General features: G+C 37.0%; 1 protein-coding gene across 1 annotated transcript in view; it reads left to right on the top strand.

Annotated features, from left to right (window-relative positions):
• The window catches only part of LOC150107629 (neprilysin-1-like), a 221,563-nt gene that overhangs the window by 50,800 nt on the left and 150,086 nt on the right, over positions 1–20,677 (top strand). The window lies entirely within an intron of this gene.

The following is a 20,677-nucleotide window of genomic DNA, read 5'->3' as shown; positions in this document are numbered from 1 at the left end:
ATAGTATTCGTTATTTTCCATGTGTTAAGACTTAAGTGCTGGAAGGACATCGTCTTGGAGGTTTAATAGAGTATTAACAGTACTAGGAAAGGATTAAGGAGTAATTTTAATTTTAATGCTTCCAATATTTCGTCTCAGTCACTAAGACGTCTTTAGGGATTGCAAATAACTCTTGTAACACACACACACACACACACAAACAAAAAGCACAATACTAAATGAAATATCTGGGTGACTCTCAAATCCTATCTAGGTGGTGCACTCTCTATGGATATTTGTAGGTGGCCTAGGATGTAATCTGGGATCTCTGACAATTATTGTTTCCCACATTTTGGGAAGATTTATGCATCTGTATTTGTTTAAATTGGGTTGATTTCTGAGTGCTGCAGATTCCAAAAACAATCTTTCCTTTTTAAATTTACTATGGTGGAGCATGATGGGTTTTCTTCAATCCACAGGATTGTATCCAATACATGATCTGCAAAGCCAGACTGACCATAGTTGTGACTGCAGATGTACAATTTGTGTTCTTCTAAATGAATGGTCACTGATCTATCTGTCTGTCCGAAGTAAGCCTGCTTGCAGGAATAGTGTACTTTATATACTCCAGGCGCTGAGAGAGGAGGGATATGATCTTTAGTGGAACAGATAAGGGTCGCAAGTTTCTGTTGGGTCTTAAAAGCTGTGTAGGGGTTGTATGTTTTTAAAGACATTGCTATTTTTTTCTGATGTGTCACAGACGTAGGGGGATGGCTGATTATTTTTTTTAATTCTGTAATCATTGTAGCCATTTGAAAGGAAGGTGTTGTGTATATGATTGAGTTCAGTTGAAAGAGAGGTTGAACTGGAACAAATATTATAGGCTCTATTGGTTAGAGCCAATAATTTTTTCTTTGATGATGCTATATTGTTGAGAAGGGTGGCGGAAAAGTCTGTGAAAGTTTCTGCCTGTGTGAGTGGGTTCAATATACAGTGAAGGAGAGGTTACCATTCGGAAGGCATGTTACTAAAGTGTCTAGGAAGGGCAAACTATTTGTCATTTTTCTTTTCCATCATAAACTGGATTCTTAGATATAGAATATTAAGGTGACTGAGGAAGAAGTCTGCCCATGAGGACAAATAGAAAACACATGATCTCCGTATCTTAGCGAGATTTTCCATATAAAAATTCGCAAGAGGGAGAGGGTGAACCCATAGTGGTTCTCTCTATCTGTTCATAAATTTTGTTCTTAAAAAAAAAAAAAAAAAAAAAAAAAAAGAATTGGTAGCAAAGGAAAAGAGATTTAAGATAAAGTGGCGCTAGAGTGTTGCTGAAGAACATGGGTGGATTTGAGGTGTGCTAAAAAAAGTGTTTTTAAGCAGTGTATAGCATGACTTCTGTCACAAATTGTGCTATATTTTTTTCAGTAATAAAAGTGTCCTTCAGTTGTGCTGCTTTTGGAATTGAGTTATTGTTTATATTGTGTTATTTTTGGGTTACCAAGAAGATGAATTCAGAGTTGGATGCATCTGCAGTGGAAGAGAAGAAGATAAGTTTTAGTTATTTAGCATAGTTAAACATAGTTTATACGTATAGTTTCACATAAGTAAATTAGCTTACAGTAGAGCATATAACATAGTATAGTAGCGCGTTTAGTTGTAGTAAATCCTCAGCACTATTTGAATGATGGCAGCAGCTGTAGCTCCGATTACAAATGGTGTGTCACCAAGTCCTCCCCATTTAAGGACTACAGGATTTTGTGGCATGTGGTGCTTGTGGTATGTATGCGTCCTGGCAGTTGGATATATGACAGGTGAGAGAAGGGTGGAGTACATATATGCAAAAAATGTAGGTAATGGGAAGAACTTAGTGAGTTAGATATTACATAACCGCCCTCATTGCATCAGCAGTAGGAGAATCTCAACCTAGAGAGACAAGTAGTATGATAGAAGATGAGAATAACGAGCAGAATATGAATGAAAAAATAAGAGTGGGAAGTGGGGAAAGTTTGAATGATTGTGAAGTTTCAGAGATGGTCTTAATTGGGAGGATGAATGGTGAGCAAGAGTGGCTAACTTGCAGAGAGATGAGCTGAAAGAGGAGGTGGAATGCCTCGGCAATTAGATGAGAAGTGTGAAAAATGAGATTAGGTGAATGGAAGAGATGAATGCAAGACCAATCAGAGTAGGAGTGAGAGAGAGTTATGAGAATGATAGAAGAGGAAAGAATACAAACAGTAGAAGAGAGGGAATGAGAGAAAGAGGTATGGGAATGAAAGAAGAGGAGAGAATAGATACAATTAGAGAGAGGCAATGAGAAGAATGCGAGGGAGTGCTGAAACCAGGAATAGAGTGATGCCAGGATGTCAGGTAAGTAGAGGAACACAGAACGAGCTAGAGGGGAGAGAGAGAGAGAGAGGGATGCAGGTGAGCATTCAAGGAACAGAGTAGTAAGAGGTGTGATGTATGGAGACTTGATGTAAATTGGGTGGCAAGAGATCTGAGATTCATGCTTGAGGTTGTACAAAAGAAAATGCGGAGAGGAAAGATGTCTGTGTGTTACCCAGGTATGTTAATGACGAGCCAAGCAGAAGAGCAGTAATAATAGATATGCATGTGAATAGCATAATAGATAGAATGTGTCAGAAGAGAAGATTGGAATATGTGGATGCTTGGAGGGCATTTGAGGACAGAACTGCTTACATTTGAATGAGGAAGGAAGTAGGCATCTAGAGAGACTGCTGTTTTCTGAACAAGTCGGTGGGTCAGTGTAGGGAAACTAAAATTCCCAGGGTGGCTGGTAACATGGGTGGCCTCTTGTAGGAATGGGTGCTTGGGGAAAGTGGGACGACATCAAGTCTGTAGGAGATAATGATATTTATAGAAGCAGTGTTATTTTTATACTTTATACTAATGCCAGGAGTATCTGAAATAAAGAAGATGAAGTGGTGGCTCTGATAGCATCAGCATAGCCAAAGATTATTGGGATCTCCGAGATGTGGTTGACGGAAGATGATATAATAACAGGAATAGAAGTAGCAGGATAGGAAGGGAAAACATTTTGGTGGAGTACTGCTTATGATAAGTCAGTGTTTATCAAACTTCAGATATCCATGTACCCGTTCTTAAATTTTCATTATTTCCAAATACCCCCTTTCCCCTTATGAAAATAATAATAATTATTATAAATAAGAAAGTATATTTCATTGTAAATGTCTATTTTATTTGAATTTAGATGTACATGTAAACAAAAAATATGATTTATTTATAATAGAACAAAATTTATAAAGTTACTGTAAATTTTTACTTAATTTACATAATTTATCATCAATGAGAGGGATACAATATCAACGTTTTCTTTTGGCTTACAGCTACTTATATCTGCTATGTTGCTCTCTTTTGTGCGTTTTATAAATCCAGTCTTTAACCAATGATCCATACTTAAGAATTTGAAAGCTAAAAAAATTACCGTATTTACTGAAATATTACTCTCATTTTTTCCCACGAACTTAAAGCAAAAAAACATGGGACAAGATACATATATGGGGATTTTCGGAAACTAAAGTTTTCAGAAAAAAACGTGATGTGAGCAGAAAATGGGTATGACTTACCAAGAAGCTCCATTCGGCATCACTACTTCCGGCCTCGAGAGCGGTTTCCTTGTGTGTATCGTCAAAGTCATCTGCCCAAATAACATCATATTTATTCCCAATTATTTCAAGCAAAAATTACCAGTAATTTACAAGAATTGAGATATGTAATGAACAATCCTTCACAAATGACTAATAAGAAGTGAAAGCAGAGCGCGAAATGGAGAGCAATGGTAAGTCAGTAGAGATAGAATAAATTTAGTTTAATCCTTTATCCAAGTGTGAGCAAACAAAGTTTGCACCTGAAAGTATCTTCAGGACTGGGGTAAGGTGGTACAACACCAGGGCACTCCTTGCAAAGGTGGAGCAAGCTACCAACACTCCTATCTCAGTATCTCTCATAATGCAAAACACATCTCCTTGCGGATATGTCTAATGTTATGCATTAAGGGAAGGGCCACAACCCAGACTTGTTTCGACCTTTATTGAGGTCTCTTCAGTGGAAGCCAGGCCCGAGTGGAGATACCAGGCAGAAGCATTAGCAGGTCATCTCTACCTATAGGAGTTGCCAAATGGTGTGCCGCCCTTGGATAAAGGATTAAACTAAATCTCACCTATGCTTGGATAAAGGATTAAACTAAATTTATTATACTCTCACCAAGTGAAAAATAAACTTTCAACATCTTTCTCTAAATCCAGAGTAATTTATTAAAAAAGAGTGGCACACCATTTGGCAATGCCTATAGGTAGAGATGGCCTGCTAATGCTTCTGCCTGGTATCTCCACTATTGGGCCTGGCTCCCACTGAAGAGACCTCAATAAAGGTCGAAACTAGTCTGGGTTGTGGCCCTTCCCTTAATGCATAACATTAGACATATCCGCAAGGAGATGTGTTTTGCATTATGGGAGATACTGAGATAGGAGTGTTGGTAGCTTGCTCCACCTTTGCAAGGAGTCGTCCTGGTGTTGTACCACCTTACCCCAGTCCTGAAGATACTTACAGGCACAAACTTTGTTTGTTCACACTTGAATAAAGGATTAAACTAAATTTATTATACTCTAACCAAGTTTAGAGTATAACCAAGTTTTCAACAGTAGAGATAGAGCAGCTATGAAGACGTGCATATGATTTTTGCAGTATTAACAAAAGATCACTCAATCCAAAGACAAAAGCAAGCTGGCAATTGAGTTGGTTCTCATTTCAACAATTGAGTTGAAATGCTAATTCTCTTCACCCGAATTGCATAATATCTGAAACACATTCACTATATATTTTTTAGTTTTAACACATTCACAACAGAGTGGTGTCAAACAAAACCGTATGTTGCACTGGCAACATATGTTTGCTTCAGTCTATACAGCAGTTTCTGTGGGATGGGACATGTGATTCATTAGTTAGTGCCGTTTTCATCCCAGTTGTCTCTAATTGCACTATTTGTTGAGAAATATATTACACAGTCAGCAAATGTCTCTGTACCTTATTCAAGGACATAATAACCTAATTGTTTTTCGTGCTTCTGTAGCATAGTAGCTGTTGCAGAGGGCATGTTGTTTACCGCAGGGAGCGAGTTACTTTCAGATCAACGTGAACGTCGGGGCGATAGTAACTTGCAATTTCAGTAGAAAAATTCATACGTAATATAATTTAATTTTTTTTTTCTTCAATATATATAATTTATTAAGAAATATATACGTTTAAATTAATTCTTTTTTAGTTTTCTTAGTAATGATTCCATGCGTTAACGATGCATAGCCGAAAATTGCCATGTACCCCCTGAAGACTTTTTACATATCCCCAGGGGTACATACTACACTTTGAGAAACACTGTGATAAGTGATGACTTATATCCTCTAAGATTGCAGGCTTTAGAGGGCAGTGGCACTAATGATTTTGTAAGCATATGGTGGGCAAGACAGGATATTTAATATACAAGCCAAGGAGCACAGAGGGTGAGGAGCAGGAGATGTTTAGGCAGTTGACCTTGGTAAGTGCAAGAAGAATGATAGTAATGGGATATTTTAACTACGACAGTATAAATTGGATAGAGGAAAATGCAGTAATAAGGGAAATAAAATTTCTAGAAATCTTGAGGGACAAATGTCTTAGGCAACATGTAATTGCAGGAACAAGAGGTTCAAGAGTGTTAGATTTGGTCATATCATTAAAAGAGCTGATAATAACTAATATGACATCTCTCCCCCCCAGTTGGAGAGAGTGACCATGTGGTTTTTGACTTGGAAGATGAATAGACATGCAATAGTATCAAAGAAAAGGGAACGTATGTGGAATTATAACATTGGTGGGGCAGTTCCATGGAGGGTGGAATTGGAAGGCTGCGATATCATTAGTACTTGTGAAATTGTGAAGGAATGTTTGTTAGCAGCAATAGTAAGCTGTATTCCATGAGTGAAGAGGACACAATTTTGTGTAAAGTGGATGACAAACAATATCAAACAGGAACTGTAGGTGAAAAAAAGGTTATGGAAGAGATATAAGGAGAGCGGTGGAGAGAAGACTCAAGCCAGGAGAGTGGCTAGCATGGTAAGGATGGCAAAACTGGAATATGAGAATAGATTGGCACTAAGATCCAAAGAAAATCCTAGGGAATTTTTTACCTATGTGGCCATTAAGATGCTAAATGATCGTGGAAGAATGACATGATGAGATAAAAATGGGAATAAAGTGGCTGATGCAGAGGACATAATGGAGTTGTTCAATGAACACTTTCATCTCAGAGAGTAAGTTTTAACACTAGAGGGATAGGGAGGTTCGAGGTTTAGAGGTGCAAGAGGAGAGAGTGTGTTCCAAATACTGAGTACTCTGGATGTCAGTAATGCTGTGGGTATTTCACCACGGTTTTAAGAGAATGTGCTAAAGAACTGACAGCTCCGTTAACCTGGCTTTTCAGTGAAAGTCTGCCTACGGGAAAGGTACCCAAGGAATGGAAGGAAAGTAAGATAATGCCATTCGATAAATGCAGTAGCAAATTGGATGTGTGTGTGGTTATAGGCCAGTTTGTGTTTCATCAGTAGTTTTTCAGATCTTGGAGAAATTAGTGAGGGACATACAGCATTGGGTAGATCAGGGTAATGTTATCTGTGGGAGTCAACATGAATTTGTTAAGGGACATTCTTACTTTAGTAATATGATTGCCTTTCATAATAAAGTGACAAGAGCGGTTGATGAGGAAAAGGCATATACTGCCTTTTTTTTGGATTTTGCAAAGGCATTTGACAGGATATCACATGATAAGCTGATGTTTAAGTTGCAGCACATGGGTTTAAATGTCGGATTAGTCAACTGGATTCAGGATTGGCTGTCTGATAGGTATCAGAGAGTTGTGTATGGTGGGGCAATATCAAAGAGACAGAAGGTTACAAGTGGGGTTCCACAAGGCTCAGTACTGAGACCTGTATGGTTTAACCTTTATATCAATGACATTGTTAATGGATTGCAAGGGGATATTCAGTTGTTTGCAGATGATGTGAAGCTGGGAAGGGTTATTAGTAACAGTGCAGATGCGGCATCCCTGGAAGAGGATTTGAATAAACTAGACAGAGTGGCAATTTAATGGGGATGTCAATTTAATGCAGCTAAATGTAAAGTCTTGAAGTTTGGGATACATTGATGGGAGGTTGTATACTCTATTAGAGGAACTGTACTAGAGGAAGTAGGGGAGACAAGAGATCTGGGGGTGATGAGTGATAGAAACCTGAAATTCAGGGAATATACAAGGTGGTATCAAAAAGTTTCAAGACTAGCTCTGTTTACAAGAAATTACTTTATTTATTTATGTTTACACACTATCATCTTCAAAATAGTCTCCTTGCATAGCAATACAGCACTCCCAGCATTCTTGCCACTTCTGGAATGTGTCCTAGAAGTCTGCTTTTCAAAGCGTGTCGAGCACCTTCAGTGATTCACGCTGGATCTCTGCAATGGTGTCAATATGGTGACCTTTGAGCTGGATCTTCATCTTCGGGAAGAGAGTGAAGTCCGCAGGGGCCAAATCCGGTGAGTATGGATGGGTGAGGAAGTGAGATCATGTTGTTTCTGGTGAGAAACTCACGTGTGAGGAGAGCTCGGTGACAGGGTGTATTGTCGTCGTGGAGCCTCCAGTTTTTCGCGTGTCACAGAACCGGTTGCTTTTGCTGAATGTCAATCCTCAGACGTCTTAAAACCTGGCAGTGGAACTCACTATTGATGGTGTAGCCCCTGGGGACGAATTCTCGATGCACAATGCCACAAATGTCGAAAAAGACAATGAGCATGCACTTGGTTGAGCTGCGGACCTGCCTCGCCTTTTTCAGTCATGAAGATGATGGGCTCTTCCACTGTGAAAACTGTTGCTTCACTCAAACGTCTCTGTGGCAGATTTGCCCAGTTTCACGCAGAATTTCACATTCACTCTTTGCTCTAGCTTGCTGTCCATGATTAAATTGCAGACGTGGTAATGCATTTGGTCAGAATAGCACAGCTCCCGACGTACAGAGGGCAACGTCTTTTGGCACACTGACTTATGAAGGTCAGTGCTCCCTGTGACTGTGCATGCTGCCATCTGTTGGCGTGTTGCAAAACTAGTCTCGAAACTTTTTAATACCACCTCGTATTGCAAAGGTAGTGAAAGTAACCCAGAAGATTTTTTCATTCCAATCCATTCCAATCACACATCACCCTATGAGAGAAAAATCTACCCCTTCTTAGTGGCATTCATTCTCAGCTTCCAAGAATACCTACCCTCTTGTCCTTTCTCCACTCTCCAGAAATTGAAACAATTCATCAATCGAAATCCTGTATGACCCTTTCAGAAGTTTGTAAGTCTCAATCATATCACTCCTCTTTCTCTTGTTTGCTAGTGTCTGCAGTCTACAAATTCTCAATCGGTCTTCATAATCAATATTCCACAATCCTGATATAATTTTTAACACTCTCCTTTGCACTCGCTTCAATATATCAGAATCACAACAGAAACCAGGAGACCCGACCTGTGCACAATAGTGCAAGTAAGGTCTCATCAAGGTCATGTAAAGAGGCAAAATGACATCCTTATCTTTGCATGTGAACATTCATTTCAGCATTGCAATTATCTTTTGAGTTGTATTTGCAATCTCTGCTACATGGCCCCTGAACTTCAACTTCCTGTCTACTTACACTCAACCAAGGACCCTAGCCTCATCAGTTTCTTCAAGCATAATCTCACCAATATAATACGACATGGGATATCTAATCACACTGAAGTGAATGACTTTACATTTACTGACATTGAACTGATATCCATTTTCCCATGCTCACAATTGCAGCTATTCAAATCATTCTGCAAGTACTGCATATCAGTAGCATTCCTGATTACCCTACCCAATGCTTTTTTTATCATGGTATGCAACGGTACGCAGTACTGGCACCTTTTTTTCTTAAGTTTTAAAAAATTTGTGATTTATTGATAGCAAAATGTATTATAAATATTCCGGTAGATGGTACTGTGTTCACAAATTGAATTTTCAGTTTTGATTACTCATAAGTTGGTATCCTGCTTTCCTGTTTCATAGGTTGGTACCAACTGGAAACAGGAAGTTGTGTTCACTTCCGATTGTTTCCAATATCAGTTTATCAGTTCCATGTTCACTCTGCAATAGGCAGGTGTTCACGTGAGTTTTGAATTAATCTAAATTAAATCATTGCAATCATTGTTCAAAATGAGTAAAATAAGTAGTTACTTTATGCCAATGAGTAAAAAAAAGGAAGGCTGAAGAAGCAGAAATTGTTGAATATACTTGTGATCCTATAAAACAGAAAACTAGCACTGAAAATATACTTGGTGAAGAGGATCATGAAATGAAGACCCGAAGATCCGCTTGGTCAAAAGGAAGCAGATTCTGATAATGATTGGCCCGAATGTTGAACATTTTTGCAGAAAAATGACTTCTGCAAGAGAAACGAGTGGCTGTATGTCAAGAATAAAATGTTGGGCTGTAAAGTGTTGTGATGTCGGAAGTCTTGCCATCGATAAACACATGGGAACGAAAATTTCAGTGGAGTGGGCAAATGGTAAAATCAGTCATTCTGGAGAATCTCGCAAACAATAGTTAATGTTATTAAGAAAAAAGATTTACATTCATAAGGAGAGTACAGCGCACAAAGCATGCCAAAAAAATAAAATTTGAAGCAAAAAACAAAACATTAGAGAAAGTTTTCCTAAAACTTTGTCTCATAATAAAGACGTAACAGGAAAAGTGTTTTGAATCGCTTACAAAGTTGCAAGGAGAAATCAATCACTTAACAACTTTGAAGACAATAAATTTAGAGGAACTTAATGGCCTAGACATGGGATATATTCTTCATTCTGTATAAATGCTTTCATTAACATTGTGAGCCGTATCGCAAATGAAATGAGAAAAACATTAATAGACAATATAGTGAACTCCAAGAACAAAATATCGTTACTTATTGATGAATCATCAACTGTGAGTAACACAACAACATTGATTGTTATTGTTCGTGTAGTTCTTCCTGAACTTTTGGCTCCTGTGAGTCTTTTCCTAGATTTGATCAAATTATCAGATGTAACTGCTAGAGGAATTCTGAACTCTTTAATTAGTCATCTTGAGTGTTTAGGATTATCTGAAGATTTATTGCTAAGAATTATCAGTAAGTGAAACTCCAACCATTTTTCTATCTCCTTAAGTTTTTCTGCAAAATTAAAATAGGCCAATCCACATTTTCATGGTCTTCTCCTGAAAACATCAGAATCACAAGATAAGGGTTTATAGTTCTAAAGAATTCTCAGTCTTCCATTGTATTAGTATCTACCAAAGTATCACAATTACTTTCTGTATCCATAATTGCTTAAGGCACAAGATGGTTTGCACAGCACACTGATACTAATATCAAAACTATCCCAATCCAATATTAATTTTAGTCTCTATCTTTATTAGACTTTGTCCTGGCAACTGTTCAGGACATTCATCCTGAAATTTTCAGGATGATGCATTGACAGAATCAGTCCAGTGTGTTGTTCACAAACCATTTAATTAAATCAAAAAGGAATATTTACAGACTCTGATCCATAGTAACATGTATATATACAATTGCATTACAAGTCTATGTCAGTTTCAATTCTTCCTGATTCAGACTTAGTTCTATGTTTCTTCCCTTAAAGTTAAATCACAATCTAGAATATTCTGCTAGTCATAAAGCTAGATAATGTCAATATTAATTCACATTATCTAGCACAATACTCTTGCTCTTACAATAATTAATTATACACAGTCGAGATTAAGACACACCTTGGGTGAGCTTATTTCAGTTGTTAACTTACACAATCTCTTATTGTACCCATAAGCAGACACACTTGATGTACATTCTTGCTTGGAAATATCTCATGTATAAGTACTTATACATGAGATATTTCCATTCATGAAAAAGGCAGTGCTGAATTCTCATTCAGCACTGCCTTTTTCATGAATCTTTTGTTCACATGAAAGTGCTCTTTTTTTTGTCTTTCTTTCCTCTTGCTGGCTTGTACTTGATTTCTTGCCAATTTCTTCTGTGTCCAATCGTCAATTAGTCTATGCCCTTTAGGACCCTTAACATGGTAGCAATGTGCAGGTCTTTCCTAGTGATGATCTCCCATGGCAGCAGACAGGTAAGTGAACATTGAGAATCCTAAGACTTGCAATGCTCCTCTTTCGATTACCAACAATGGACCTCACATGGCGGCGGATCCAGGCAAGAGAAGACTCAGAAACCTCAGACTTATGATGCTTCTCTTTCAATTACCGACAACTGACCTTGTATGGTGGACCCAGATAAGAGAAGATCGAGAAATCTGTCTTGGATTTCTCAACTTTTCGCCTTATAAAGGCCTGGACTTCAGTTGCATGTATGCAACTCTCTCAAAACTTCCATATATGGTCATGTATGAACATCTCAGTATGACGTCATTTTGCGCATCTTTTGAAATGTCCATATATAGACATGAGTTAATACATTACATAATGACATCATGTGCCACATTATTTTAACAAAGGCTCATAGTTAAATTATTACAATTACAAGATTATTACAGATAAAATTGACATTTCTTTAAGAGAATTCTTCTTAGAAAAACATGCAGAAATAAACATGATAAGTTACATAGCAACATATCATGAGAGATTTTACAACAGCTTTACAGCTTTTTTAGCTGTTCATTCATTTCAATCCTACTCAGTTTATTATTATTATTATTATTATTATTATTATTATTCAGGACCTTCACAGAGTCACATGACTCATTGTGGGGGATTCACACTAAAAAACTGAAAGTATATCATACCATTCCTTGAACTCATTCACCATTTGTGCTTTCATCACTCTATCAGGCAATGCATTCCATGGTTTAACCACCCTCAATGCAAAGAAACCACTCCTCATCCTCTTGCTCACAACTTCCTCTCGCAGCTACCAGGGATGGTCCCTTGTCCTCACTCCTTTCCCTTGTTACCAAACATAAGAACTCCAAGTGTGAACCCTGTAACTATCTCTCAACAATTTAAATGTCTCAATCATATCACCTCTCCTTCTTCTGTCTACCAAACTCTGCAATCCATATTCCTTCAGTCTATCCTCATAACTAACATTGTACAGTCCTAATACCATCTCTGTTTATCTTCCTCTCTACTCTTTCCAAGGTTAATTTATCCCCTTCCAATCAGTCTAGATGTGGTCTGATCATTATACAATGGAATGACAAGTCTTTTATCTCTGCTAGTCAGTGTCCTTCTTAGCACTGCAGCAATCATCTGGTGTTACCTTCACCACCTTTTCAATATGTTCCTTGAATTTCAGGTTTCTATCAGTCATCACTTCAGATGCCTTGCCTCTCCTACTTTCTCTAGTACAGTTTCCCCATCAATGCATCCCAACATTCAAGACTTTACATTTAGCTGAATTAAAAATGGAAACATACATTCTTACACACTACTCTGAACTGCCATCTCCCTAACTAAACTCTGGTTCTCCAAAAGATGTGCCAAGGCTGTACAAATAAAAAATCAAGCATACTACAACTGGCTTACATCAAGAACTTCATCCTCCTTTAATGCTTAAATTCAAGCCCAAAATAACTGCAAGAAAATTATCAATGCTTCCAAAACAGAGTTTGGAAGAGCAAAAACCAAGAAAATTGCAGCCAGTCTAAATGGTAACCGAGGTTTCTTGTGAAAGCAACCAGTCATAACTTTTGCCCAACACCATTCCCATCCCTATCATACCCAGATGTCTCTTATTGCATCATCATACAGAAAAAGCCAATCGCCTGGCTTCACACTTTGTCTCCAATACATGCATAACTGATCATTTAACTGAACACAAAAAAGTCACCTGACCCTGATGGCATTTCTCCAATTGTCCTGAAGGTTTGTGCACCAGAAGTGACTTCTATCCTATGTTGCCTTATATATATGTATATGTATGTATATATACTCTCTTACTACACTGGAATCTATCCAGCAGCTTGGAAATTGGCCTATATTCAACTCATTCTTAAGAAGTGCAACAAATCATTGCCATATCAAGTAATGGAAAAAACCATCAATTCCCAACTCCTACACTACCTCAAAGGCTCTCAGCTAATAAATGACAACCAGTATGGATTCCATCACTGCCAAACAGGAGATCTACTCACATACATTGCCCATTTCGAGACAAATACCATGGAGAAGTTTGGTTAATCTCATGTGGTTGCACTTGATGTCTGCAGAGCTTTTGACTGAGTCTGGCACACATGCTTACTAAGCAAATTCCCATCATTTGCTCTGTCTCAGGAATTCTGCAGTTGGATTGCCAGCTTTTTATCTGGATGTGTACTATGTGTGATGGTGGATAGTTCCTTATCCTCTCACCATTCGACCATCTGTTCTCTCCATCTGTTCACCATCTATTCTCTCATCAACCTCTTCCTTCTATATATCAATCACCTACTTCACTTGACCTCTAACCCATTACACAGTTTTGCAGATGACAGCATCTGCAAAATCTTCCCTTTCATTTGATTAACCTTACTCTACACAACTCACCTCGGCCTATAGAACATCAACCACCACCACTAGCCTCAATTCTGATCTCCAAGCCATCCTCCAATGGAATTCAGATATATCATAAGAAATATGAGAGCAGTATTCAATAGCTCAATGGATTTTTGATTGATATAAGGCTAACAGCTGTTCAGACATTACTTCACCTCTAAACAGCTGTTAGCCTTATCATCATCATCATCACGAACCATGGGCTCACTGCCCATGGTTTGTGATGGTGTGCGATGCCTTCTTCACTATCTTCTTCCACCTTTCTTTGTCCAATGCACAGTGTCACAGTTTCTGTACACCCATTCCACACCAGTCCTTTATATCGGCTAGCCATTCTCTGTATGGTCTACCTCTTCTGTTTAAACCATCCAAAATACCAAACATAAATGTCTTTATCTTCCGGTCCTCACTTATTCTACAGATGTGTCCAAATAATTGTAGCTTCCATTTTATAATCTTCTGCATTAGATTCTCTTTTGGTTGTATCTTCCGATAGAGCTCTTCATTTGTGATTTTCTGTACCCATCCTATTCTTAGAATCTTCCTATAAGGTTCTTTCAAATGCCAAAATTCTTTTTCTTGATTCCTTATTTATTACCCGTGTTTCAGATCCATACAGTACACCACTAAAGATGCATGTTTCCAGTACTTTTAGTTTTGTTTGCAGGCTGATCACTTTACTTTTCCAGATGTTATCCATGGCATTCAGATTTGTTCTTCCCTTTGCAATCCTGATCTTTATTTCTTTTTTTACAGTCCAAATCATTGTTTTACTTCCCAAATATGTGAATTGTTCTACATTTTCTATTATCAATTCCATCCACTTGTATCTTTTGTTTCATTTTCTTCTCACCAAATACCATTGTCTTTGTTTTTTCTAAGTTCATAACAAGTCCAAATCTCTTCCCTTCCTCATTTAACAGTTTCAGTGTTTTTTGTAGTTCTCTTTCGTCTTCTTTAATAATAACAATGTCATCTGCAAATCTCAGATTGTTAGTTCTCATTCCATGTACAGATATTCCTTTTGCATCTTCCTTCGTTTGTCCATTGCTCTTTCTAAATGTGCGACGAAAATGCTTGGTGATATTGAGTCCCCCTGTCTAGTACCTCTGCTTGTTCTAAACCATTTCCCCAAATCATCACCTATTCTAACTGCTGCAACTGCATTCTGATAAACATCTTTTAATATAGCTATTAGTTTTTTTATCAATTTCATAGGATTCCAGAACTGCTAATGTCACTTTCTGGTCTATACTGTCAAATGCTTTCTGAAAATCAACAAAGCAAGTATATATGTTTTTGTTTTTTCTCCTAGCTTTCTCTGCTATTAACCTCATTGTCAAAATCTGTTGAATTGTAGTTCTATCCTTCCTAAATCCTGCTTGCTCATCTGCAAGGTATGCTTCCAATTGTGTTCTCAATCTTTCTGTGAATATCATCATCATCACTTTACCAAGTGACTTGTTCTATAATTTTTACATTCTAGCTTATTCCTTTCTTGTATAATGTCACTAATATTGATTTCACCCACTCTGGCATTTTTCCTTCTTTTCATACCATATTACATATTCATGACTTATTTTTCATGGTATTAACAACACCACAAACACTTTTATCAACAAAGATGTTTTATTAACGCTAATATTTCGCTGATTTTCAACTCAGCATCATCAGAGCACAACACACATGTAAACGCGCCAGTGAGTGAGTGAAACAATATAATTGCAAAAGACAAAAGATCTAAAGTCCTATTTTTGGCGCCCTCTAACGAAAAAAAAAAAAAAGCAGTTATCCAGGAGTTTTTCTTAGGATAACCATCTCCCAAATTTTTGGCAAATTAATGCAACCATATTTGTTAAGGTTGGGAGAATTCTTCAAAGCCATTGCTGACTCAAAAAATAATCTTTCAGATCTATAACGACTCCTAAATAGCAAATTCGTTTTCCTCCATCTAATCCTGTGTGAAGGAGTGTCCAAAGCGTGGTCTGCCAGTCCTGACTTGCCATCGTAATAGTAGCGAATGTATCTTTCATGTTCTTCCAGGCAGATGTTCACTGATCTTCCTGTTTGCCCATAATAGGCCTAGTCACAGTCACATGGAACTTCATACACTCCTGTGTGTGCTAAAGGGTGAAGTTTATCCTTTGGCAAGCGGATCAGAGTTGCCAGCTTGACATGAGGTTTGAAGGTGGTGCGAAGGCCATGTTTCAACAATACTTTGGCTATCTTTTCCGATGTACCTCAGATATACGGAATAGAAATGGTCATGTTGTATTCTTGTGTATTAGGGGAGGACAGAGTAAATCTTCAGAGCTCAAAGCAGCATGTTATAGTTTATACACGACAATGAGTAATTGAAACAATTCAAATTGCAATGGACAAAAGATCTAAAAATCCTTAAGCGTCATCCATGGCTATTAAGAATTCTCTTAATCTCAATGAGTATGATTGCATTAATTTGTCAAAAATTTGAGAGACTGTTATCTTAAGATCATCTCTTACATAGCTGTAATACTTCTTTTTTTTACAACATTAGAGGGCAACACATTAGGACTTTAGATCTTTTGTCTGGTACAATTTGAATTGTTTCACTTACTCATTGTTGCATATAAACTATAACCTGCTGCTTTGTGCTATGAAGATTCTGGTGTGAAATCCAGTGAAATATAAGCCAGTGTTGTGTCACCTTTTCTTAATAACTTTGATATCTATGCTCTCTATGTTTATTCGCCCCTTGGTGTCACGTGGTACTATCTAAGTACAAAGGGAATTGCCTTGGGGTAGAGCCAAAATCCAAATGCAACAAAGCTTCTGAGATTCTTCTTCTCATAAAATCCTAAGACATTTATTTGTTATCGCTGCACCACTTAGGACAATTAGTTTAAAAAGAAAATCTTAAACAAGAAGTGAATACCCAGCTGTATCTCAGTGACTAACAACCGTGCAATCATGACCGTAGACACAACTCATATCTCTTGCTTATTTTGCATATTTAGCAAGTGATGCATCGGATAGTACTAACAAACAACTGAACCAGAGTAAGCAAAAGATTTATTTAACATACTAACATATATCCAGTTCATGGAAGTCTGGGAAAGATCATTTCTAAACTACAAATTTATGTGCTATCATAATTATCAAATACAAACAATCCCACGATGAGTCTTTTGACTCCATGGAGACCCAGATAATAATAATAATAATAAATTTCTCATAACTCACATAGGATTAACAATAGAGCTGTTCTATATTACTTCACATGTAAGATCCTCATAACTCTCTTAATTAAAACCTAGTAAACATACATTATCACCTTGTATTCACACATCCTAAGGTTATCACTCTTTAAATTACACTTATCTACTTTCACAACTTATAATTTGCTACAGTCCTAAATTTTATCTTTGTTAAGTCCTTAGATCTTGATTCACATATCATTCATTTACACTATTTAACAATAAAATTTCACAATACTGATTCCTCGATCATATGCAGGCCCATTCATTTCCGTCGGTCATGCCTTCTTTTCAATAGGATTCTTGGGGCAAAGTCACTCTTTCGCACATGTTGCCTTTTTACCTAGATTCTGAGGCCTCTTTGCAGACTACCCTTTTCTTCCGGAGTAATGTGATTCACCTCAGACCTTGTGACGCATAACCTTTCCCATGGATACGTGGCATCTTCCATTTCCTTCTGCCGGGCATCAGGGCAGAGATTCCCCTCGTACTCTGGAACCATCCCTCCACTCACGAAGTCCACACACAAAAACCAAAACCACTAGAAAAAAGCCACATTGGAGGGGGGGGGTTCCTAACTCTTTTATATCTCGGTACCTTCTGTAATCCCCCCCCCCCCCCCGACTCATCGACAGCACTCAACACAATATCTCTCGGTAGAGGATTTCTTCTTTTCTGCCTGCTCATCATGTGCCGTGTGCACACGATATGCTTGCAGCAACTTCCTTTAATTCTGTGCACTTGGCCTTGGATTACGCTATAATTATCATTAAAAATTGTGAGTCATTCATCTAAGCTTTGTCTATCTAATTCCTAGGAATGGTATACTGCTTTAATCATATATAAACGTTCTTTTTCTCTAGAATTTCACCGCCAATATTTAACTAGCTTAGCTTAAGTAATCTTTCTACATAATGGAATAACACTCTTTTCTTATGCATTTTCACAATTATCTTTTTGTTTAATATATCCTAATTTTGTTCACATATATGTAATTTACACCACTCTTAGATGCAAGCAAATTTTCTATTATAGGGTTTTTGCTTGTTAAATTATGAAAGAATGAATTCTCTTAAGAATTTTATCAATCACAATTTAACACCAGTTAATAAGCAGCTTTTATAATAAGATAATTTGGTGTTGTTAATACCATTAAAAATAAGTTATGAATGTCATCCAAACACTTAAGATTGTCTATTAGATCTATCAGTACACTTTTCACATACATTAATGTTTTTCTTCTTTACTTTAACTTCAACAGTTCCACAAATCTTTCACTTATTTCGGCACACACATGAAGCAATTTTTGCAATGCATCCACTGTGAAAAATCCCTGGCAGAACTATTTTGGGCATGAAGCTTTCCATGCTGCAGACTTGTGCTTCTTTATGGGTGCCATTTCAGAAAGCAGAAGCAGTAGGAACAACAAAGTAGCAAAACACAAGTAAACAAAGAAAATTACAACAATGAGAGACACTTGTATCAAGCATGAAAAGAAATGAACCACAATTATATGATAAAAATCCACATATACACTATTTAAAACCATTTGTTGTTTTAAGGATACTTGCGACATAAGACTGAATGATTTAATCACGTAATCACAAGAAAGATATTTATTTAACCAAATATTTCGGTCTGGAAATAGCAGACCATCGTCGGTGGTATTACAAGAACAGTTTAAAAAATATACAAGCTAGAATACTAACAATAGATCGTTGAAATTAGAACATGCCGCGTGATGTTATATCACTAAGTATGAAACGAAATATTTTGAAGTAGAAACATGATTGAATTTGCTATTAAAAAAAAAAAAAAAAAAAAAAAAAAAAAATTAATGAGTAATCTTGATTAGGCTTTCCCAGATTTTTGATATAGATATGCAGTCATTACGATTCAGGTTGGGATGATGGAGCAAGGCCTCCACGCTTTCCTTGAACAAACGTTCGAACCTATAACGGGATCTATGTAAGAGGCGCGTTTTGGACCAAAGGATGCTGTGGTCAGTTTCAATCCCGTGTTGAGCCAGACCAGACTTTTCAGGTTTATTGTGAAGAATGGATGATTGATGTTCTTGGATTCTTTTTTCAAGAGAGCGTCCAGTCTGTCCAAAGTAAGAGAGATCACAGTTGCAAGGAATTTGATAAACTCCAGGAAGAGATAAAGTTGAGCGTTTGTCTTTAGGAGAAGGAAAATGAGAAGACAATTTGTTAATAGGAGAATACGTAGCTGTTAAATCATATTTCTTCAAAATTCTTGCGATAGGTTCTGAAATACCGGAGATATAAGGAATAGGTACTCGACGTATTGAATCTTTGTTGTTTTGTGGAGGATTATAAGATGTAAGAAGACGTTGAATACTTTTTTCAGAAAAGCCATTGAGTTTCATGTGTTGCTGGATAGTAGAAAGTTCTTTCTGTAGATAATCAAAAGTAGAACAATTAGTTTTGGCTCTTTTGATGAGACATTTTATAATTCCTGTTTTATGACATGGATGATGGGCTGATTCTTTCAGAATATAACGACCTGTGAATGTTGGTTTCCTGTATACTGTAGTTGTAAGAATATTTGAAGATGATCGGATGAGGAGAACGTCTAAAAAAGATAACTGGTTGTTTTCTTCTAATTCCATAGTAAACTTTATGCGATGATGTAAGGAATTAATACTGTTTAAAAAGGAAGATAAAGTGTTTTTACTGTGAGGCCAAATAGCAAATATGTCATCTATATATCTTACCCAAAAAGATGGTAGAGGGAATCTAGATGTGAAGAGGACTTTTTCTAAATGTTCCAAATAAAAGTTGGCTAAAGCTGGAGAAAGAGGACTTCCCATGGCTGTTCCTTCTACTTGGCTATAAAATTTGTCTCATCAAAAGAGCCAAAACTAATTGTTCTACTTTTGATTATCTACAGAAAGAACTTTCTACTATCCAGCAACACATGAAACTCAATGGCTTTTCTGAAAAATGTATTCAACGTCTTCTTACATCTTATAATCCTCCACAAAACAACAAAGATTCAATACGTCGAGTACCTATTCCTTATATCTCCGGTATTTCAGAACCTATCGCAAGAATTTTGAAGAAATATGATTTAACAGCTACGTATTCTCCTATTAACAAATTGTCTTCTCATTTTCCTTCTCCTAAAGACAAACGCTCAACTTTATCTCTTCCTGGAGTTTATCAAATTCCTTGCAACTGTGATCTCTCTTACTTTGGACAGACTGGACGCTCTCTTGAAAAAAGAATCCAAGAACATCAATCATCCATTCTTCACAATAAACCTGAAAAGTCTGGTCTGGCTCAACACGGGATTGAAACTGACCACAGCATCCTTTGGTCCAAAACGCGCCTCTTACATAGATCCCGTTATAGGTTCGAACGTTTGTTCAAGGAAAGCGTGGAGGCCTTGCTCCATCATCCCAACCTGAATCGTAATGACTGCATATCTATATCAAAAATCTGGGAAAGCCTAATCAAGATTACTCATTAATTTTTTTTTTTTTTTTTTTTTTTTTTTTTTTTTTTTTTTTTTTTTTAATAGCAAATTCAATCATGTTTCTACTTCAAAATATTTCGTTTCATACTTAGTGATATAACATCACGCGGCATGTTCTAATTTCAACGATCTATTGTTAGTATTCTAGCTTGTATATTTTTTAAACTGTTCTTGTAATACCACCGACGATGGTCTGCTATTTCCAGACCGAAATATTTGGTTAAATAAATATCTTTCTTGTGATTACGTGATTATATCATTCAATCTATTTAAAACCATTTTTCTTAGTACAATTAAAATATACCA

The sequence above is a fragment of the Typopeltis vanoorti genome, chromosome 4, assembly GCF_054136105.1.
Source record: "Typopeltis vanoorti isolate ZY-2024b chromosome 4, IOZ_Tvanoo_1.0, whole genome shotgun sequence".
NCBI classification, from domain to species: domain Eukaryota; kingdom Metazoa; phylum Arthropoda; class Arachnida; order Uropygi; family Thelyphonidae; genus Typopeltis; species Typopeltis vanoorti.
This window is presented reverse-complemented; position numbering and strand designations above follow the sequence as displayed.